Source organism: Scylla paramamosain, chromosome 15 (assembly GCF_035594125.1).
Source record: "Scylla paramamosain isolate STU-SP2022 chromosome 15, ASM3559412v1, whole genome shotgun sequence".
In the NCBI taxonomy this organism is placed as follows: domain Eukaryota; kingdom Metazoa; phylum Arthropoda; class Malacostraca; order Decapoda; family Portunidae; genus Scylla; species Scylla paramamosain.
In genome coordinates this window covers 18,663,512-18,669,252 of record NC_087165.1, presented here as the reverse complement: position 1 = coordinate 18,669,252, position 5,741 = coordinate 18,663,512, and the positions used below count along the sequence as shown (strand labels likewise).

Here is a 5,741-nt window from a genome sequence, read left to right as displayed (position 1 = left end):
CAAGTCCATACGTTTCAACTGAATTTATCTTGAATAAATATTCCTGGCCGGGTGCTTCTCCAATGTTCCTTAATACTTGTTTCCTTGCAACACGTGCTATTTTTATGCTCTCTCTCTCTCTCTCTCTCTCTCTCTCTCTCTCTCTCTCTCTCTCTCTCTCTCTCTCTATCTCTCTCTCTCTCTCTCTCTCTCTCTCTCTCTCTCTCTCTCTCATTAAAAGTGTGTGAAGGGAGGGGTGCTGCCACATATAGTTCTAAGTCGTTGAGTGCATGCGTCACGCAGGTGAAAGGGGATATAGGAAGAAACGTCGAGCCCCATGAGGGCACGTGACCTGAGACCGGCGGGGAAATAAATTAAAGTAAAGTCGGGTGCACGCACCTGTGTAAGAAATGGAGACAGGTGATAGGGAACTAACACGCGTGCCGGTGGAAGGAGAGTTGCGAGGGGCAGTTTAGGAGGAGCAGGTAATGAAAATAGCTCCAGAGAAGAAAAGAGGAACGCAAATAAAGCTGCGAAATTAAGCGAAGCGTTTACTTTCAGATATTTATTTGTTTGTCTATTACTGCAAATTATTCACTTGTTTGCGGAATATTTTACTGTCATTACGCTTATTGTCGTTCTTTTTTTCTTTTCACTTATCATCGGCAATGGACGTTTTCATGCTAGGTATCACTGTGGGTTTAATTCGTGTCACAAACTTTCAGTGGAACAATACTCAAAATCCACTTGGTGTGCTCCTCTGATGATTGGTTCTTGCCTCTCTGGATCATTATAATAATAATAATAATAGTAATAATAATAATAATAATAATAATAATAATAATAATAATAATAATAATAATAATAATAATAATAATAATTATTATTATTATTATTATTATTATTATTATTACTATTATCATTATTATTATTATTATTAGTAGTAGTAGTAGTATCAATAGCAGTAGAAGAATTAGTAGCAGTAAGAGTAGTTAGTAGCAAAAGTAGTATTGGTGGTAGTAGTAGTAGTAGTAGTAGTAGTAGTAGTAGTAGTAGTAGTAGTAGTAGTAGCAGTAGTAGTAGTAGTAGCAGTAGCAGTAGCAGTAGTAGTAGCAGTAATAGTAGTAGAATAGTAGTGGTAGTAGTAGTTGAGTTGTTGTTATGTTTCTTGTTGCTGTAGAAATGTCATTATCATCAGAATGCCAATAAAAGTGGGAGTAATCCATATTGGTTCAGAATTACATTTATCTCCGTTTTATTGGGCAAACAGACAAAGCGACAATCCTAGCCTCCCACATTACCTCGAAGCGACATTAATGGGATTATAATGCTTTTCAAAACATCAACATATATAACTGCTAAGTGGCCTGATTGCCAGAAGCGCGCTAAATTCCTGCATGTGCGGTTAGGCATGCAAGAGGCGAACCTCCCTCATCTCAACACACACACACACACACACACACACACACACACACACACACACACATTTAATCTATTTCATGTTTAAATAATCTACCATTATAACAAAGAGAGAGAGAGAGAGAGAGAGAGAGAGAGAGAGAGAGAGAGAGAGAGAGAGAGAGAGAGAGAGAGAGAGAGAGAGAGAGAGAGAGAGATTGTGAAAAAAAGGGACCGATGCGTCTTTCTTAACTTTCATTAACATGTTTTCCTTTGCTTTCCTTTGACTGCAGGACAAAGAAAACGAATAGTAGATTTGACGTATGGACAAAATAATTACATTAATACTCCTTAAATAGCTTTATCTCCCTTTCTCTATCTTTCTTAATCCCTTCAGAATACGAAGAGAGTGTTAAGATGGGAAAGGATTATGGAAAGGGATAGTTGGGCGTGTGAATACTTGGTTTAAGCGGTGAGAAGTGAGTATCAAGAACCAATATTCTCATTCATGACCTTAATTACCATTATTATTTTGTATTTATTTATTTTCCCAAATTTTATGTTATATTTCACCATTTCTTAATTGCGTAGTTTTAGATAATGTGTTAAAAGAGGCCTTCACAAAGATGGGACTGAGGAGATTGAAGTGGCAGCTAGTAAGAAGGTATACCGAGATGATTAGGACAAATGATTGAAAGTAAGGAAACACAGGTGTGGTAAATACTGTGCGATTCAGAACAGCGCTATAGTGATGGCTTAGACCCTAGTGTAACTTGACTTTGGTTTGCAGATTTTCTCAATTTTGCGTAGAGTACGAGAGAGAGAGAGAGAGAGAGAGAGAGAGAGAGAGAGAGAGAGAGAGAGAGAGAGAGAGAGAGAGAGAGAGAGAGAGAGAGAGAGGAGAGAGAGAGAGAGAGAGAGAGAGAGAGAGAGAGAGAGAGAGAGAGAGTGAGAGAGAGAGAGAGAGAAAGGGAGGGGGTTAGATGGAGGAGACAGGGAAGGAGTATGAAAAATGTAGAAACAAGGAAGGAGTGGGGATGGGGAGGTGGACATGGAGTGGGGTTGAGAATGGTGGTGTGGCTTTATTGGCACGTCACGAGTTCTGGCCTACGATATTTACCTGTGAAAATCCCTTGAGTTAACATGTGGCTTTAGCTAAAAATAAGGATAGAAGGCTGCTTCATCAAATAGGATGCAGTCTGTACATATACTTAAAAATATATAAGTAGTCAAGCTTGACCCGTTCATTTCCTGTACATCACAAGTTAACAAAGGCTTTGTCCAACCGGAACAACCTGTATCAATATGACCTAAACAAGTGTCTGTCCTTCAGATAACACTTCAAATCTTGTTTCACTCTAGATTACTTTTTAATTGCTTATTTAACCTGATTTACATATAAATGAGTAATAATAAAAAAATAAATAAATAAATAAACCCCCTCAGGAAAAAAAAAAAAACAATAAATCCGCCCAAAAAATCCAGTGGGTTGTTTCTTAAAAAAAAAAAAAAAAAAAAAACGGGTTTTCTGCAACCCCAACTAGAATCCTTTAGTTCCGCATCTCCTGCGCAGTTTACTCTTGAGAATGCCCTTGGGACATCCTGCTTCCCGTAAGTTGCTTTTGCACTCACTATCCCTCATCTGCTAATACAACAACAACAACAACAACTACTACTACTGTTCTCTCTCTCTCTCTCTCTCTCTCTCTCTCTCTCTCTCTCTCTCTCTCTCTCTCTCTCTCTCTTTCTCTCTCTTGTATTCAATTCAGTACTGAGAAGCGATGGCGAGCTTAATCTGTCGACCGAAGACTGGTATACAAAAGTCTACTCTAGGCATCGTTTTGCATCGCACAGTGCTATATGTAAAATAAGAACAGAATGAATGTAGCGTTGGCGAAGTTTACTAAAAGAAACAAAGGTTTTAGGAGATAAGAGCACAGGCTAAAACTCGAGAGCTTATGTAAATGTGCTTCAAAACCAAGTAAAAGCTGTACATCTGACCTACAGAACAGTCTCTCGAGGAAAACTGCAGCAAGTACATTGCAGACCTTATGCCCCCAATGATCTGCGTCTTTTGTTTCCGTTAAATGAAAGGCATTTATTAGGGACGATATTTATTACACAAATTCCAAACTCTGGTACTATATCACAACTTTCTTCCTTCCCCCGTTTTTCACGGCAGAAACTTGACGCCGTTACTGTTATAAAATGACCAATTAATTTCACTGCTGATTCCTCATATCTTTAGAAGAGCACAAGTTTCATTCAAGAATGTTAGATAAATGGACATCGAGAAAGAAAGCCATCAGTAAGGAAAAGTTATCATCCACAGGTGTCAGCTATCTTGTTTTGGTGTACCAATATCGTCATAAACCGTTCTAACTCAAGTCAAGTCTAAAGTGTCTGTAAACCCCTCTGTACCCTACGGAAGTTTTTTCCTCGGCTCTCTTTCATTACTTCCCACCATAAAGTGGTGGCTCAACAGGAAAACTTCTTGGAGAAAGAGACTCCCAGGGGTGGGATGTTCCATGTTAGTGTAGGAAGTTTTTTCCTGCACCACTTCGCAGGCTTTGTTGAAAGTTGCTCTCGTTGCGGCCGATCGTCTACATGTTTACCAGATCTGTACGTATGAAAACAAGTTTTGAAATACATCTTCCCTTCAAATGGAAGTATTCTTACTGAGTTTTTCTTGCTGTAAACAAGGCAGTAGTAGTTTATGCAGTCGACCATAGAATATGATAAACAAGAACGTATTAAGATTCTGACTTTAAAATGTGTCTTTCATATTACTTGTGTACCGAGGAAAAGTCAGTGTAAAAATCTGAATAAACGATTCTGACGGTGACTTTTAAACTTGCGGCGGGAAAGGCTATAAAACATGACTTATTGCCTCCCCACAATCCAGATTCGTAAGACTTTTCTGGCACCACAAGACATTAGAGTTACGTTTTTAAAAACAAACTCTCACAATCACACTTTATCCATAAAAGTATTCCCTTTTATTTAACGTGTTTTTTGTCGCCAATAATTCAAGCCGTAAAGACGAAGTACCTTCATCACGCTGGTCAATTTTGATGACATTATTAGCAAGTTTGAATACACAATGAATTACTGCTTTCACCCTATTTTAGTTATAACACAAAGTGTCTAATTCAGGTCATCAGCATGTACAATACTTAATGAGCTTTTTGTTAAAGCAAGGCTGGTGACCATGGACAAGATTATGACATCCTCGTACTGCTAAACCCGATTAAACATAGCACAAGAGAATCAGAACAATGGGTTTAAGCAAAACGTATAATCAGATGATTACGTCATGAGTGAACTCAGCTAGAGAGAGAGAGAGAGAGAGAGAGAGAGAGAGAGAGAGAGAGAGAGGAGAGAGAGAGAGAGAGAGAGAGAGAGAGAGAGAGAGAGAGAGAGAGAGAGAGAGAGAGAGAGAGAGAGAGAGAGAGAGAGAGAGAGAGAGAGAGAGAAACTTGTTTAATTTTCATTCGCTTATTGTATGCAAATCCGTTTAGCCTGCAAAATGGCGATTTATTATTTGTTAGTTTCCGTTTCTTTTTCCAATTATTCATATTCCCTTCAATTTATTTGTTCACATGAAAATCTAATAAATTGATAAAATAGATAAGCAAAAAAGAAAAAAAAACAATATAATGCTAATAATAATAATAATGATAATAATAATAATAACAATAATAATAAAGTGTCAGGTGTGATCGTCACATAGTACAGGTTGGAGAATGATTGCCTTCTGGAAACTTGAAACCATGTGGATTCATAATTAACAGTTGTAACAATTCGTGGCAACATATAAATATAATCCCTCCCTCGCATGACAACACTAATATATTCTTTATCTTTGAGATGCCTGGTATATGTAACTTGCTGTCTAATTCCTTCTAGTAATTAGTGAACCAACACTGCCACACATTTGCGAAGAACAGTAAGACAAATTCATAATCTTCCATGCAGTTGTATTAGACGACCAGTAGCTACTTCTCAGTGTCTACAGATCACATGTTTAAATAAAATATAATGCACAAACAGACTTCAGAATCACTGTCATACATGGAGACTCGATGAGGCCTGGACACTTGAATGGAGTGTGGGTGGTGTGGTCTTCGGCAAGGCTCATATTTGCATCTCATTAACTGTACGGATAGGAAGATAATCAATACTAGTGAACCTGGCCACTATGATGCAATTTTTTTTTTTTTTAATATAGTATGAGTGTTTTTTTTTTTCAAAAAAAATCCAAGGAAATTTCCCTAGATTCCCGAAAATAGTGAACTTAGTGAACCTAGCTCCCCGCAAAGCCTAGCCGTTAGGGGAAGGGAGGGTGCTGTGCCTGCCCTTAA

General features: G+C 38.0%; 1 long non-coding RNA gene across 1 annotated transcript in view; it reads right to left on the bottom strand.

The window, feature by feature from the left end:
• Positions 1-3,389: 3,389 nt before the first annotated feature.
• Positions 3,390-5,741, bottom strand: part of LOC135107215 (uncharacterized) — a 2,920-nt gene continuing 568 nt past the window's right edge. The window contains exons 2-3 of the long non-coding RNA XR_010271659.1: positions 5,452-5,534; positions 3,390-3,997 (exon numbers count right to left, since the gene is read on the bottom strand). This is a non-coding gene — a long non-coding RNA (uncharacterized LOC135107215). The remainder of the gene's footprint in view (positions 3,998-5,451; positions 5,535-5,741) is intronic.